The sequence below is a fragment of the Xyrauchen texanus genome, chromosome 37 (genome assembly GCF_025860055.1).
Source record: "Xyrauchen texanus isolate HMW12.3.18 chromosome 37, RBS_HiC_50CHRs, whole genome shotgun sequence".
NCBI lineage: Eukaryota > Metazoa > Chordata > Actinopteri > Cypriniformes > Catostomidae > Xyrauchen > Xyrauchen texanus.
In genome coordinates, this window is record NC_068312.1 from 18254465 (window position 1) to 18272668 (window position 18204).

The 18204-nt window shown below is 40.3% G+C and overlaps 1 protein-coding gene across 1 annotated transcript in view; it reads right to left on the reverse strand.

Moving 5' to 3' along the window:
- The window catches only part of LOC127630409 (angiopoietin-related protein 2-like), a 33022-nt gene extending 18466 nt beyond the window's left edge, over positions 1-14556 (reverse strand). The window contains exon 1 of the mRNA XM_052107879.1: positions 13851-14556. The gene's annotated coding sequence lies outside the window, so the exon portion shown is untranslated. The remainder of the gene's footprint in view (positions 1-13850) is intronic.
- Between the last annotated feature and the right edge of the window lie 3648 nt (positions 14557-18204).

The window sequence follows — 18204 nt, forward strand, 5'->3', positions numbered from 1 at the left end:
CTTAAGCATTAAAATACCTCTCAGGTCAAGCATGTTATTCATCTTAGCCTTAATTTTTCAAAATTGGATTTTGGAATATTACTTGTGAATAATACAACAATGGCACAATACTCTTTCACAGTAGAAATAGTCAAATTAAATACTCTTTCTAACATTAAGCTGTTAAGTTTTTTTTCCTGAAGACTTGGAATAAAGAGCTTGAGTCATGTGTAAGTTTTATAAGATATTTTAATCAATAACAAAAGTAAAACGCATAACAAGTTCATCACATTTCTAAAAACACATGTTTTGTTGTTCGATTGTTTATTTATTTACTTATTTTTGTATTATTATTATATAGTATGCAATGGTGGGCAAAAGGCCAGTCAATTAAATTGCAAGGGTGTTGCAGCATCATTATTTATCTTATGATACATTTGTAATACTAATACAAATTACTAAGTAAATTGGGTGTAAATTTAGCTTTTGAAACCACCCTATGGGTGTAAGAATATATTGTTCAATACTGTATGGAAGTTATTATGCTTATTTTTGCCTCTACCTGTCTAAACAGGTCTAGTTTAATCAGACTAACACAACCCCTACTGATCTAGACTGAAGAGCTGGCACCTCTGCCTGTTTCTCTGAACTTTATTCATGCCAGTGAGCTCATTACAACAGAGTCAGTGAGCTGCCACTGTTTCTAATATAGCCAAGGAAGTTCTTGATATCTGGGGGCATATTAGGTTTCACTGGGAGCCATGTTACTCTTGATGGAAAAGCAGAAGGCAGTGTGGCTGACCTTCACAATAGCAGGTATTTTGAGGGGAAACATCAGGCTCTGCAGCCCCATACTGCTAGTTCTTGGCTTAGCTGGAGCTTCTGGACTTGAGTCTCGCCCAGATCTTTTAATGCTTATTCAAATCATTGAGATTATGATCAACCATTGAGGCTCCCTCAACCACAAAATTGCAAGCAGTTTCCAGTCCTTTAGCATCATGCATTTTCTTTGTTACTGCAGGATTATGAAAGCAGTTAACTGCTTTACCACTATCTTTCTCATAGGAATTTAATCTAAAAGCAATTTCTGTATTGAAATATCCATCATTGCCATTATCAGGCCAATTTTGACCCCATACAAAAGCAAATATCCTGTTGTAACATGGAGCTGGCCTGTTGTAGGGTGATACTATGATTAATGCTACTGAATGGATGTGTTTGTTTGTTTGGTATGGGTGTTCTGGCAATAGCCTGCTCTGGCAGGCAGTTGTATGAATGGCTGCTCAATGATGGGACTTGGTTATCTGAACATTGCCAAAGGCTTGAACATCAATGAGGGAGAATGGAAAGTCTGATGAAGCTCTTGGTTCACTCAACACATTTGGTTTGCATGTCAATCATAAGAGTGTATTGCATGTAATGCAGTGAAAACCATGGCAACAAATGAATAAATAATTCAGAATTAAATGGTGAAATTCTCAGGGAATAATCAGACAGTTCCTGATACACTATGTATCCTGCATAGTTGCTTGGTCAGCACAAATCTTTTTTTTTTCTTCAATACAATACAATAAAATTGAATAGAAGGCTGTCTTTCTGCCTAACATCTCCTTTTGTGTTCAATGGAAGACATAAAGCCATTTGGGTTGGAACAACATGAAAGTGAGTGAATTAAATGTTTTGGGTGGACTATTCCTTTAAAGCCCTCAAATCCTTTCCATAAGGTCGCTATGACGGAGTGTGACGTGATGTATGGGCCTGATATAGTTATCTAAAATGAAGATCCTTGTTACATAAAGACCATTTTGTGAAGTCCTGTAACGACAACACAAGGCCTTTTATATTAATGAAATAATGCCACTTTGTGTTGTTTACCGCATGTTTCAAGGAGTACAAGATTATTGTTGGAAGGATGCCCAAGGGTATCATGAAGAGGGGACGCAATGAGAGGTGGTAGGAGAGATGCCAATACAGGCTTTGGAGAACACTGCTCCTAAAAAAGTATAACAACAGTGCTTCATTTTTGAGAACTTTAATTGAAAGCTGCTGGTGGATAAGATTAACAAGTGCTGCTGTGCAACACCTTTCTGACCCACTGCAAGCTGGTTTTCTGTCATAACCCTGACGCACCAGGATGCTTGCTGTAAGGAAACCCCTGCTCATAAAAATGCAAGGTCTGTCCAAGGGCTGAAGAAGTGGTGACAGATCGGCATGATTTCCACATGATAATGTGCCACGACGCCATGACCATCTCATGACTCGAGTCTGAAGCAAGTGCTGGAGCGGTCTCATGTGCATCAACCCGAGCAGTGCGGCTGTTGCTGAGGACATCAAATGCCCCAGGAGCCTCTGAAACTGTTTCAGTGGGACCGGCGTACTCCGCCTGAATGACTTTAGGCAGTTCAGCACCGACTGCATGCACTCGTCCTTGAAGGCGGGCAATTATGGAGACTTAGTCTATTTCCTTCATGAGAAAAGAGATGCTCTGAACCGGGGAGAGCTTGCTCTTTTTCCAGTTGACCCAAAGCCCTAAACAGCTGAGGTGCCAGAGCACTGGGTCCCTGTGCGCACACAACAGGGTCTCGAGTGTGAGCTAGAATCAGCCAGTCGTCGAGGTAGTTGAGCATGTGAATGCCGAAGGAGAGGACCTTGTACTGGTACACCCTTCCCTCGAAAGCAAACAGCAGGACAGGTCTGTGTCGAGGTAGAACCAAGACATGGAAGTACGCATCCTTCAGGTATGCCGCAACCCACCGCCTTTCTTTGGTACGATGAAGTAAGGGCTGTAAACCCTCTCCTCATCTCGGCTGGAGGGACAGGCTCTATCGCGTCCTTCTGCAGAGGGACCAAGATCTCCGTACACAGAGTGGCGGCCATCTTGCCCTTCAACAGGGTAAAGTGGACGTCGTCGAACCGGGGCGGGTGCCTGGTGAACTAAATCGCGCAGCCGCCGCAACAGGTTGGAAAGCGCTAGCCACAAGTCCAAGCTCCGGGCAAGGGGCACTAAGGGGACAATCGCATCTAACATACCTGTGGGTGGGACTTTGTGTCGGGGGGAGCAGGAGACGCCTTGCTTCATCTCGAACTCGTGGCTGCGCTGAGGAGGACTGCTCTTTTTTTTTTATGTGTGTACCGCAGCCCATTCGGGAACACAAAACAAAAGGGAACACAATATTTACCTCATGGCCCTCCGCCGGGGGACAGAGTGGTCCGGATACCAGCTCCAGGGTTCCGGCGGATGTTTCGCTCCCTGGGTTGTCCATCTCAGGGTCGCTTAGGAGCCTTCCTTGGGGTCCTAGTACCAGGCCATGAGGCAAGGGGCGTCCGCTTCCTACGGGGGGGCTCTCCGCTGGGGCCAAGGACTGGGCTCAGGCTGTGGCGGAGCCGCCTGGGGACACCCTCAGTGGGCAGAAGGGGTACAGAATTTTGAGCCACGCCCAGGCAAGATGTGTTGTATCTTAACTGCCAAGAACTGCTGGGCAAAGTTGAGAAAGTGAATCTTGTCGGTGTTACTCATCTCGACCAGATTCAGCCATAGGTGGTGCTCCTGGACCACCAAGGTGGACATCGCCTGCCTGAGTGCTCACTCCGTGACCTTCGTGGCCCAGAGGGCAAGGTCGGTCACCAAGTGCAGCTCCTGCGTCACATCGAGATCAGGACTACCCACGTGCAGCTCTTTCAGTGCCTTGGCCTGGTGTACTTGTAGGAGAGCCATAGCATGCAGAGTGAAGGCGGCCTGTCCAGCGGCACTGTAGGCTTTGGTTGCCAGAGATGACGTAGTCCTACAGGCCCTGGAGGGGACCTGGGCCACCCCGCCATCGAGGGTAGTGAGAGCGAACAAGCTGGGAAGTTGGGGTTAGGACAGAAAAAGGTGTCTTCTACGACCTCGTCAGTTCGTTGTGCACTTCCGCTGTGCTTTCCCCTGGAAGAAGCCACGACCGCAACGTTGCCATGGTCATGTTCTCACAATGAGAACATGAACCTTCCACGAATGCTGCCTCAACGTGATCACTGCCCAGACACATGAGTAAATTTACTCTTTTGCAGGAATATATTCTCTTTTATCATTTTGAAGCACCCAGGGGCGTACTCTGCACTGATCATGCAGAAGGAGAGAAAGCCGCTGGAATGCGCCGTATATCCCACAGCATACGCTTCTTAGAAGTGAATAGACCAGAAGTGGAATTCAGCTCGCTGACACACAACCACACGGCTCAGAAGAAAAGAAAAACTATTTTATACAGTAGTAATATTTTTCTGTCATTATGTCTTCAATTTCACGCAATCAATTGAACAGAGCGCTCATTTCAGTTGACTTTTATTTTGAAAGATCTTTGAAGTTCTTCCTGTTTGTGAAGAGTTTGTTATATCTAGCTTCCCACTGAAATCTCCGAGCTGCAACAGAGAAAGAGTTCATTATAGAGTTCACAGCTGTTTATACACTCAATACACTGATCTCTGGCTCTGCAGATGGATAAGATTGGACACTTTATGAAAAAGCATTAGTAGTGTGATTCTATTCATCCCAAAAAAAAACAATGTGTTTAAAAGTTGCCTTTAGCCCCTTCAACAGGGAGGCTTTTTACCCCAAATACTATCCTTTAATTTATGGGACAGTTATTGAAAAAAATATTTGATTTAATGACCTTAAAAACTTGAAAATGGTTAATCAGTATTTTGTCTCAAAAGAAATGTATTAATTTCAGGGATTGTCATTAGTTACGTATATTTGCAACATTTTAAAAAATATAAAAAAAAATTGATCAAGCCTCAAAATCAACCTTTAGACACCACATGCAAAGATCTCATTGATCAGGAAAATTCTGCATTGTATTGTGACAAACAGGTGTTTAGGAAATTTCTGTGAAAGTACCCTACTGCATTTGTTCGACAGAGATACAAACAGGTTTTTGCTGCACAACACATATTCCTTAGGGTTGTAAAGGTTCACTGTAAAAAAACAAACCATACGGTTTGCCACCCACGATTCGGGAAGCATTGGTGCCGCAGTTCACCTCAAGTTTATTGAGGCATCTGGAGCACAAGGCAAGATTCAAATAGACCCAAACAGTTACAACCTCCGCTAAAGCACCTTAACGGATGTGTAAATGGATACGCTCTGCTTTTGTTTCACGTGGGTCAGCTTGATGACATCACTGTTCTGCAAGGTGGTGTATAGTTGAAAATGTCAAGTGGAGAAAATGAGCCGCTGATAGAGAAACCCCCTGTGTTATTCAAGTCTCCTGTCTGGAAACTCTCCTGTCTCCTCCAGTTATTCTTCCTTTGGATTTGGCAGTAATTTTTTTTTTCTGTACACTGCAAATACGTGACCCTAAAACCGTGATACAAACCGAACCGTGAGAATGTTTAACTGTAACACCTCTTGTATTCCATATTCGGCTGTTTAGACATGTTACATTTTGATTGTTGTGCTGGGTAAAGGACTCTTCAGTTGCGACCTTCTTTTCACAGATTGCTTTTATCTCTAATCTTACTGACAGATTGATTCTCAGAGAAGCATCACAATATTAAAAGCTGCTGACTTACGAGAAGCATCTATGGAGACAGCTGTTCAGATCATATTTGATTTGGCATGAGGTTAAGGGTGTGTTCACACTTGGCAGGTTTGGTTCGATTAAAACGAACTCTGGAGTGATTGCTCTGTTAGTGCGGTTCATTTAAACAAGTGTGAACGCTGTCACTCGAACCTTGTTGCGCACCAAACAAGCGACCAAGACCGCCTGAAAAGTGGGTCTCGGCCCGCTTCCAAATGAACCGGTGCGGTTCGATTGACATATGAACGCAACTTGGACCAAAGACATATAAACGCACCAAAAACAGGAAGTAATTTGCCTAATACTGAGCATACCTGGTTCTTCTCATCATAGGAGCTATGTTGCCCATTATAGTTCAGTAGAGGCATCGGAACCGCCATCAGCCGTCCTTGCAGCATATCTTCGTTTGTGTGTGCAACGGAGGAATTCCTGCCGCTGTTTTGACTCCTTTACATATTTAATTAGCTCTTCGTTTGTTCTCAGCTGGTAAAAATACCACCATATATACATATATATATATATATATATATATATATATATATATATATATATATATATATATAAAACAAAGCGCATTTCACCCAGCAGCCAGCATTGTTTTGATTGGCAAGTTCCGTCTGAAAATATATGTCATAAAAGCTGTCTAAAAGCTGTCTAATCATTTTCTTTTTTGGTCCGGACCAAGAGAACCAAAAGAACCGAACTACAAGTGTGAACACACTCTAAAAGAGCTTGCAGACACCTTAAATCTGAGCTGTGTTATTTTAAATGTTAAAACATTCAAATACATTCTCTTATACTAGCTGAATATGCATAAAAATTATTTAAAAAAAAATAAATAATAGACATTGGCTCCTAAACTGAAATATTAATGAGCGAAATGGCTGTTTTTAGTTGCCAAATCACAGAATTACTCAGTTTAGATTGATGTTCAGAAACACGATAGAAAGCCGAAGAAAAGGAAGACAACTGATAACCCATTAATCTGAGGTTTAATATACAGTATATATAGATGAAAAGATTCGTTTTCATTCCCTTTTGTCTCATAAATGTTCACACCACTTTCATAATTTATACAAATATAAGAAATTATAATTTTACAAACATTACATTACAGATATTTACATAAAGTATAGTTTGCATGTAGTAGTGTGTTGCCTTTTATCTAGAGCATCAATGAATGTTTGCACTTTGTGTAACAGTTGTGTACAAGTCCCTCAATTGTCCTAAGTGTTAAAAGCTGGATCTCATATATTTATATATAATGTACATTTTTTTACATTATTGCCTTAGTCTATCTTTACTGATACTGGATGGCCCAGACACAGAGGCTACAAAAGTGCAAATTGTATTAAATCCCAGATGCAGTTTATTGTGCTACTCCAATCTCAATCAGTGATTACAGATGACAAAAGCGGTAAATAAAGTGGGACTTTTAATTATAAAGAAACCCAAAATATACATGGGACTCTTATTTTGAAATGTATGCACTCCTAGTTGTGGACTCACTGGCAGCAGATTCGCTGCGAAAGTGAATCTGATTCAATCTGCTAACCTTAGCTCCTGAGTTCCAAACCTCAGTTCTTTTCGGGTGATTCATGTAAAAGACCTGATTCAAAAGAGTCATTTGTTGACTTTCTAGCACTGGGTTTGTTGTTGTATGCAGTGCAGTGAGCTCATCATTACAAAAGAATAGGTGAAAAGCAGTGCGAGACACACTGGTAAGTGCTCTAAATATGTGTTCAATAACTCACAAGATGATATTTGACAAAACTGCATATGAACGCACACAACCTGACTGTCGCCAAATTGGCGACTAGATTTGTAATTATTGTCGCAATAAATTATTTTTGCTCACATTTGCAACCATTTTAGTCATGGTCTGGAGCCCTGATATAAGTCATTTTTAGTGTGATTTCCACCAAAAAATTTAAACACTAGGTCAGTGACACTATCAAAACATTGTTCTGTTTATTTGAGCATCCCAACCAACCCAACACAGCAACTTTATCTCATCCAATAGCGTATGTTTGGGGTGGGACTATCTGTTTGTTTGACCAATGGGAGATGAGGGCAGTGTGAGTGGTGACATTAGTGGTGCAGATGTTACCCACTTAATTTTTTATTAAACAAATATTCAACAGAACAAGCCTATTCAAAGCAATGTCTCTCGTCTGCCTCAGAAAAGAGCAAAAATAACATTTTGTTATTTTTCACATCATATAAAATAATAATGATAATTTCCACTGCTGTGTATTTCTCAAGAGGTGCAGAGGAACCCCCTCAAGTTGCTGTAACAGATCAGTAATGATAGGTTGGACTTCTGACTTGTTGCATATTCTGACATAGTGTCGGACAGCCGGGGTATTACAGCAGGCACTGTCTCGCATGAGCTAATGCTGCGGGTGGAATGTGGTTTCACAGTGGTGTGTGAGCATAAGTCTATGTTCATATGTTTGTGTGTGTCTAGAAAGGGCAATACCTGTGGTTTTGCTGAGAGGAACATAAGATGTGTTGTTTGAGTGAGTATGTTACAGAAATTCAATGGAGACCCCAAGTCTAAGTGCTAGGACTCCCCAACCAGCACAAAGAGACAGTGTAAATGCCATTGTTGTGGTGAAATGTCTGTTTGAGCATTTGTATGCATGGGTTTAGAAGCAGGCGCTCATACAGAAGAGAAAGCACATCTGCCTAATCTATAAGCTGACATTATGCCCTTAGTGAAAACAAAATCCTCTAAAGCCTGTCCTTTCTGACCTGTTTACTCTCTCCTCCCTATCTGAAGTACACTCAGACACACACACACACACACACACACACACACACACACACCTTGAGAAGTGTCCTAACAGGCCAAAGTGAAGTTTACCTCGTCTAGTATTCCATTATGGATGTGCCATTACAAGGTACAAGCAGCAGCATAAATAAACAGATATTTAACTTTTCCATTTATACCCTAAAAGAAAAAAAAGACCATTAGCCAATGATCCCATTCAAGGAAACATCAACGTATGTAATGACATAATTGTGAATATGTCAGGGATCTCATGTGGTCTGAAGCCTGTATACAATCACGGTTCAGCGAGGCTCTGTTAAACCATGTAGCCTCTGAAAGGAACCATATGAGCCTTGAGGATCCGGCTCTTGTGAGAAGAAGGATTGAGGACAGTCACAAGACTTTTCCTTGTGTTTTTCTCTCCCTCCAGACATATGCACTGTTTTCATCATCGAGACATGCTCCTTTATCTGGCACGTGGCCTAGTTCGGCATCGATACGCATCATGCAGGCCGTTTTCCATCAAGAAATGCTCATTTGGAAGTGTTTCATTGCGGGAACGATGGAAAAGGTAGGCACTTGTTAAAAAACCAAAAAACCATACCAAATGATTTCTATTTTTCACCTTAGAGAGTTCACGGAAATGTAATGAGGCATGGTGTGTGGCCCGGGCTCTCTTTCTTTCTCTCTCTTTTTGGAGCGCTGTTAAGTGGCAGGCGAGCTCCCGCATGATTGGTGGACTTAAGAGCTCAGACCCGGGGACTTAAGAGTCTCAAAAAAGAGCATTTTTCTCAAATAAAATATTGTAAACCGACACGCGGGATGCTTCATCAGCATTTCTATTCTATGTGGGTCCCAGGAGATGGCAAAGCTGTGGTGCGCGGCTGTCTTTTCTTTGATGGGTGAAGAGACGCAAATGCTATCTCTGTCCCTGTTCAATGGCGGCATGTACTTCACGCTCGTTTTAAGATGTGTTAGTTCCATACTCTCTGATTTTGCCATCTTTCCGTTGTTAAGCAGTTGTGTTCTTTTTAGTTCTCTGTCAGTCACGCACTTGCTTCATTATGCCTAAATATAAAAAGGCAAACATTGTTAAACCCCATTAAATTAGTGACAATGATGGAGGCGTAAGGGCTTCCCTCCACTGTCTCACTGATGCAAGGCGGCCACAAAGGTAAGCCAAAAGTGCCCTCAAGTGATTACTTGTTGCACTGCAATAGAGTATCATGCATTATTCCTCTGCCTGCCTGTGTGGCTGCTTGGAAGCAGTTACAAGGCATTCTGAATTGGGTAATCTGAATGAGAGAATGCATTTTTGTTGTATAGCATAATGTCATAAGTGCAGCCGGGGCACTGATTTGTGACAATAGATTTGAAGGATGCTTATTTCTGCATTCAAATTATGCCAAGGAACAGTTGTTTTCTCAAGTTCCTTTTGGGGGTAAAGTGAACCAATTTTGCATCCTTCTTAACAGACATGCGCTAGCACCTTGTATGTTCACAAGATGCATGTATGCAGCACTGATGCCATTTTAGCTTCAGAGCATCCACATTTTGAATTATCGCGATGATTGTTTGGTGTTGGCTCACTCACATTGGCTGCCCAATATCGAGATGTTGTTCTCAGTTACTTGTACAATCTAGGGTTGCGAGTCAACTTAGACAAGAGCATTTTGTTGCCGAGGCAGCAGACGCTGTTTCTAGGGTTTGAGCTAGACTCGCGGAAAATGCAGGCGGGCCTGTCTCCAACTCACGTTCTGTCATTCCGCCAGTGTCTAGCAATGTCCAAAGTGGGACACAGGCTTTAGGGGCTTTTGATTGCGCCATCTGCTGTAATTCCCAATGGCACCTTATTAGGGCTGAATGAACTCCGTAAAGGGACCCCAACCACTGACTCATGCGTTTCTTCACATCAGAGTGATGCGCGGGTGCTACCAAGCTCTGTTACATAGAAACAGAACCTCTTTCTGCGGATGGGTATTCCTTTGGTACAGGTGTGTTACTGCAAAGTGATAACGACAGATGCCTTCTCTATGATTTGGGGCACTGTGTACGAGAACCATCCTGCTCAAAGTGTATGAACAGGTCAGCGGCTTAATTGACACATAAACTGTCTAGAGATGCTAGCGGTGCTGTTGACTTTGAGGTTTTTCCTTCCTCATCCGATCGGAAAACAGGTCAGATGCTGGCTATATTAACCATCAGGGGGGGATGCGCTCTCGTGCCTTCACATTCTTCTGTGGGGAAAAGATAATGTGCTGTCTCTACGATCAGTACATGTTCTGGGCCTGTTGAATTTGGGGGCATATCTCCTGTCCAGACAGGTTCTTATGCCTGGAGAATGGACATTACACCCACAGATTGTAGAACAAATCTGGATGAGGTTTGGCAGAGCGGAAGTGAACATGTTTGCATCAAGCAAGACGTCACACTGTCCCCTCTGTTTTTCTCTCTTGCCCTGGCGCATCAGTGGGCAACAGCACGTCTTTACTCATTTCCAACAATCAACCTACTGCTCTCAGTTTTGCATCATTTTTACCTCTTGGTGTGCAGCGTGGAGTGAAGATCCAGTCCACTGTTTAGTTGGTTCATTGGTGTTTTTTTTACAAGAGTGTTTTGGGGCCGGAGTTTACATGGCCACTATAGCATCTGAGCATGCTGGTGAATGGGGTTTCTATTGGAAGACATTATCATGCACGGAGCACACAGGCTTAGACCTTTTCGTCCCTTTATTTGGTTTATCTATGCTTTAGAGTCACTCTCGGCTGCTCAGTTCGAGACTTTAACATCAGTATCTGATACATTTCTGACTCTTTTTTGCCTGTATTTTGCGCCAGGGTTATCTAAGGTCGTGTTGAGACCTCGTTTGTGCTATTTGCCTAATGTCATCTCTACGTCCTTTCAGTCGCAGATTATAAATTTGCAGTCCTTTTCTCCTCCACCATTTGAGTCTGAGGAGTATATGAGGCTACATATGCTATGCCCAGTATGTTTATGGTTTATGTTGAACATACTAGCTAATGGCATAGTCAGAGCAGTTGTTTGTGTGTTTCGGTGTCCAAGCAGAGACTGTCTCATTGGATTGTGTGGATCAATGCAATCTCGACTGCTTACGAGGTGCGTGGTTTGCATTCGCCTCTGGGTATTCAAGCCCATGGTAGCAGGATGGTCCTCACCACATTCTTTTGTTATATTTTATCATTTGGATGAGAATTTTTCTAACCTGGCAAACTTGGGCAAATTCTGTGATAATTTAGTCCTCAAAAGCACTCATTGTAGTAACACTGAATCTTGACAACTCGACTCGTGATTCCACCCAGACCAGCGCAAACTAGGTTCTCGAATTCCTGTAGAAGTTAGCCAATCAGATTTAGATGACTGAGAAAACTTGTATTCTTAATTGTCATAATAATTCAAATAATGTCATAATGCAAAAAAACTAGAAATAGAAAAGTCTTAATGGTCCTTAAACTAGGCTTCATTTTCTTTTAGCACAATACATTTTTCATAACCTTGACATGTTCTTCACAGATTTTGTGAGATTCAAGCAATCACATGTTCACAGTTCATTACGTCTTTGCGTCTCAGTTTGGACGTGTCCACAGTAACACCATTCTACATTAGCAGGCATTACACCTCATAGATCAGACTTTCACTGACACAGTAACAGTATTTGTGTCATTAATTAGAGTGTATGGGGGCACAACTGGTAGATGTCTTCTCTCTCTTTTCCTCCCTCACTCCCTCATTCGCTCGTTCTCTTGACTGCCCTTATCATTTCAACCTGAGCGTGGCATTCCTTTAATTCTGCCCCTCCACATTAGGGTGAGCCAAGCTGCCACACACACACACACACACACACACACACACACACACATGCCTGTGTGCCCTCATACTTTCACCCCTTCACAAATTAGCTCTGACTGCAGAGTTATATGTAGGTTAACAGAGCACACAGAGTAATGAGACTATACACAGTTTTTACAAGTTTAACAATAGACCTATTTGATGGTCATTAGTTTAATTATGTTCCACAGAGTCACATTCGGTATAAAGGTATAGTTCACACATAAATTACAATTCTGTCATCATTTACTCATCCTCATGTCATTGTATTATTTTTTTTCCCATGCCCTATCAAAGGGGAAGTTAAGCAGACTGCCCAAGCTGTGTAAACTGTCATAAAAGCATCATAAAAGTAGTCTATGTGACTTAGACTGTAAATAAGTCCTCTGAAGCCACATGCTACCTTAGCAGGACTGAAATTTAAGTTAACAAATGGATTAACTAAAAAACAAATTAACCTTTTATTCACAATGTACATTGTTAATGTTTTCACAGCTATATTATTATGTTGTTGTGGCAATTTTTAGTGAAAGGTTTTTTTTGTTGGAGTATCTCTATGTTACATCATTTTCTAGAGCTGTGTTTATTATCTAGACCAGTGGTTTTCAACCTTTAGAGTCCCACAGACCCCCTACGCCAACCCAGGACACCAAAGTTTTACTTAGCAACGCTTTAGGTTATAACAAACATTTCTACAGAAGATTAATGCACCACATTTAGAAATGAATTCTGAAATAAATATGATAATGTTAAATAAAATTCAGAAGTATGTCTCCACTCTGATGAAAACAGCTTCCTGAGGGATGAAACAAAGAGACGCACACACAGTCATCTCTCCTGCGTCCTGTCCCATCCAAAAGTTTCACTCTGGGTAAAGGATTTGTACATTTCCCACCTCTATCAGTCCCTGCCCTGCATCCCTCTGTGCAAATACAGTATTTACATTCTCTTACTAATTCCAAAAATAATAATTTGTAAACATAAAACTGAAAGATGCATTGTGTGAAACATTCTCCCCAACTGTGCAGTATTGATCCTCCCAATGCATTTTGTGCTGTTAAATCCACTTTATCTTTCTTTTTATTCTTTTCACCAAATATAATGTCTTTATAAACCAATCTAAACATTGAAAGCACACTAGAAACAACTCTTTTTGCTCTAAATATGACAGTTCTCTACAAGCTTGCAACAGTTGCTTGGTTGCTTTATATTGTGTGCAGCAGACCCTCACTGATAACAGGCATTGTGTGTTTATTATCAATTAATTGCCTCTTACCTCTGAAAACTACCATCCCAAATCTCCCACTTGCATTGTCCCGAGCAGACCTGTAGGACTTCATTTCAGCCCGGCAAAGATTAACCCTCAATTTAAAACTCAGAATTCAATGTTGCCTGGGGCAACAGACCTAATCCACGCAGCCCATGATAGATTCGAGATGGGGGGCAAAGCTTTAAAAACATTTAGGACAGCACACAGAATAACACCTTCTACAAGCACAGTGTTCAAACTCTGCATGTAACACAAAAGGAATCCCATTACCCAACATAAACTTACCACTCACCGTAAACAGGTGTTTAAAAGTTCATTCCAATATTAGCGCAATCACTACATTATGGTGAGCCAGTTGCATTTGCACATGTTTATAGGACCCCAGCATTTATTACAGCAAGTAGAGTCTTTAATTCAACCTTACCAGATTATTCCAGTTTATTGCACGGCACCCTCTTCAAATCAGTCAGTGTCCTGGAGAATCTGTGTAAAGTGCTCCTGTAAAAAGAGTCATCACAGTTTGGAGAGATTTCTCGGTGGGGTTTCCCTCTTTGCTCTTCCCACTATCTCTCTGTCGTAATCCCCCACTGTCTCTTTTTGTTACTGTGTCCTCTGTGCCAGAGGAAAGGTCTTCACTCTTAAAGCCCTCAATTAAACATCTCTGTCTGTGTGGGGATGCAGAGCCTGTGAAACATTGCCCAGGACTTAGACAAGTACCAGTCACTCCAAGCCATATTCTTAAGGAAAATAAATAAATAAAAAAGGTAAAAGTACTTAGAATTAAACACAAATGTGACCTTCAGTAAAAATAAACAAAAATAAGCCAGAAGTATCCCTTAGATCTGAGGTGTTAGTAGAAATTCTTACGTTTTCTAGAAAATGTTATAATATTTTAAAGATTTTAAGAGAAGTGGTCATAATTTGTAAAGTCCTTAGGCTTTGAAGAACTAAGAAGATCAGTAGATATTTCTGTTAAGAGAAATGGATGTGGGTTCCTCAGTGCGTGTGGGGTTTTGAAGGCAGTGAAAGTCCAACTGCATGGTCTGCTTGCTCTTCTCAGCCCAAAGAAGGAGTGTGTATGTTCCTTGTCACTCTAACTGGATTAGTCCATCACCTCTGTTGCACTTACTTTTTCTACTGCTCACTCTTCCTCTATTCCTTACAACAAGCAGTGCATTTGCGGTTGGTCCACCCCCCTCTTGACTTTTCTCCTCCCCTTGGCACAAAGGGATCTGAAAGCATGAGCTTTCCCCACACATATTCACAACCCTTGCCTTCTCCCTTTCAGTGGCTATTTCCGGCCAGTCGTCTACCAGCTGCAACTGTTGTCTGGAGTTCAGTGATGTCACAGCAATCTGAGTGTACATGTTATAGGGTTAGAATTAGGAGAGTGAGGGTAAGAAATATTTTGCTTTGTTTTTGTTTTGAAATTAGGCAATTTACATTTTTCTAGGGCATAATTTACCAGCAGTTTGTTTATAAGGAATAATAAAAGTGCATCTCTTTTATAGCTTGAAATTAATTCTAAAGCTGCATTTGCTTTCAGGATTTTGGGGTTCAATTGATTAATACTCACAACAGTTTATTTGTTTTGTAGCATTAACACACTTTCCTCTTTCAGAGTAAGCCTGGATTCTGTTTGTTTTATTGGTAACATTCTTTTTTTTTTTTTTAAGATCAATGGGTTCTAATTTTCAGTCAGTTTAATATTTCTATTGGGTCAGGGTTTGCCTGGTGTTTATTTCTAGCAAGCAATTATGTCATTTCAAGGTCCTAACAATAAAGCAATTAAATTGAATATCTTACCAGATGCTGAAAAACGCCAGAAAAAAAGAAAATGGTAAAAAAGTTAAGGAAATCAAGGCTAATATTGCCAAAACAGTCTACACAGTACTCTGTAAATTTAGTCAAATTAATTAAGCATTTCCCCATACTTCAAAATCAGCCTAATGAAACCTCCAGCATACTATAGGGATTCTGTTCAAATTCATAATTTCTCCTAACAGGAACTCAGTTTGTGTTTAATTACAAGCTGTTTGATGTGGGATGTGTCCCCATGGAATGTTCACACTCAATAAGAATGCCTCACAAGGTGTTCTCGGAGCAGATGTTGAACAGAAACTTTGCTTCTTGTTTAGGTCAAAGCTCATCTGGATTTTACTTATCAATATGAACAGCTAAAAGCAGGACTTTTAGAGAGTTGTAAACCACATTGATTGACTGTATGTGTTCCACTACCATTTATCTCAGATCAATATATCCAGTTACTTTTTAGACTGTGAAAAGTATTCATCAGAAGACTTTAAAGAAACATAAAAAAGGTTGAAATGGAATTTATGGTACCCCTGATAGATCTCTTAATTCGATACCAAAAGAGAAATGTTCTCAAACAATGCACCACACTTTATTTCAATTGGCTTTTACAATAATAAACAGTTACTGTATAGAACATTTCTGCAAAAGCTGGAGATGCATATTTTATCATAACAGAACCAGATTTCAGGCCTCTTTAAGAGCATTTATTATTCTTGATTTTAAACCATATAAAAAGGAGGAGAATGCTGAGAAGGAAAAGAAAACAACCCATAAATTACCACTTGGAATTGATCTATCTATATTTCATGGGACATAAATTCACTGTCCGTGAATTTGGTCTCATTCACAGTGCCAGTCAGCATTGTGGATTGTGAATAGAACTCTCTAATTTGAGTCATAGAATGAGTTTACTGTCGGATTCTTTGCAGACAAGTGTGTGCTTGTATTTCCTTCAAAACCAGTGGGTAACTGTGGGTTGCGTCTCTTTCTCAATTGCTAATACAGAGCAGGTATAACAGTTTCTGTAGATATCATGATACTGCAATCAATGCTATTCAAATACAAAATTGGGGCATGCAGGGTAAATCAGAAGGAAAAGCATGTTCTCACATGAGAAATATATCACAGCCATTTCTGCTGAAGTTGTTAGCAAATGCGCAGGCACTTAGGGAAGCTGCTGGGTTGTTAGCGATTACCCTCCAAGCGAGGAAAGGAAAATAAAAAGTGATTTCAAATGAATAACTCCCTGATTGCTTCTCACCTAATGAAGACAGCATCAGATAAGCATCTGTTGCTGTAATGTAATCGTTCAACTGCAGAAATAATTATGTGACAAACACAGGTGAAAACAATATATTTGGCTGTTATCTCTTGCTTTTTTGTAGATGAATTTAAGTCTACACACTGTGAATCATCCCATAACGTCCTTTATCATTTCCTTAACAGATGTGTTTGATCTATTCATTAGTATTAGATGTGACATTTGCCAGCATTATCTCATGACATAGCCTTGCTTGTAGCTATTTAATGTATTATTTAGTACCTGAAGAATTTGTATTGCTCAAAGGTTCTTTAGCTCTTTCATAGCTCAGGAGACATAATTAAGTTGTGATTTATGTTTCATTTAGTATCAACTTTGTCTGAAATGTTTTTCCTAAAATTCCATTTGGAGAAATACAAGACAGATGAGACAACTGATGAAATAGAGTAAGATTACTGAGCTTTAAAATGAATGTGGATGGCATAGCTCTTATAATTTGCTCTTGGAAGAATATGATAAGAAATGTTTTGCATTAAATTAAATTTTTAATTGCAGTCTTTGGTGTTTCATTAAATCTGATTGTATTTTTGTTGTTTTTACAGTATTATTGCTGTATATTCCTCCATGACTTACTGTACAAACTGTTTACATTGTTACTGTCAAACTGATCTGTATTCTTTAGGAAAAAATATTTACACTATTTTGCTGTTAAATTGCAGAACTGGCCTGATCTCAAACCTGCACGTCCACAATTTGGACAGGAAATTTGTGGTATTATTCACTGATCTATTATCAAAAAGACGAAAACCAGGAGGGATCTTCTCTGCATTGGATTTACTCATACAATCGCATAAAAAGTAGAACTGAATGGAAATTGCACCTTGCAAGAATGTTGAGCCTGCAGTCTTCTCCTCATCACTTCAGCCTTGAGAGGAGCAGAAGAAAAGTGATCTCTTTTTGACTGAACCAGATGAGCGTCAAAAATCACACAAAACATATTTTTGCAGTTTATAATATTTTTTATTTTTTCAAACATTCACCATTTGACTATGAAGATCTGCATGTTATTTTTGCTTGGTAATGATAAAGTTTACATTATCAAACATATAATGGCCATTCTGTTTAGTATTGGACTAAGCAAGTTTTGAAATACTAAGTAACCAAATGGCCTTGTGTGTGAACAAATTTAGTAGTTAAACCTGCGCAACTTGTCAGACGCCCCATTTTGTTATTTTTTATTTTGATGTTTTGAATTTGCTCTCTATTTCTGTCTAGGAGAAACAATGGAGAGCTTCAAGATATCTAACGTGTGATTTAAATTTAAAAAAATTGTCGTTCTATTAGGAGCGACACATGGTTAAGCATTTCCCCATACTTCATATACAGCCTAATGAAACCTCCAGCATACTATAGGGATTCTGTTCAAATTCATAATTTCTCCTAACAGGAAATCAGTTTGTGTTTAATTACAAGCTGTTTGATGTGGGATGTGTCCCCATGGAATGTTCACACTCAATAAGAATGCCTCACAAGGTGTTCTCGGAGCAGATGTTGAACAGAAACTTTGCTTCTTGTTTAGGTCAAAGCTCATCTGGATTTTACTTATCAATATGAACAGCTAAAAGCAGGACTTTTAGAGAGTTGTAAACCACATTGATTGACTGTATGTGTTCCACTACCATTTATCTCAGATCAATATATC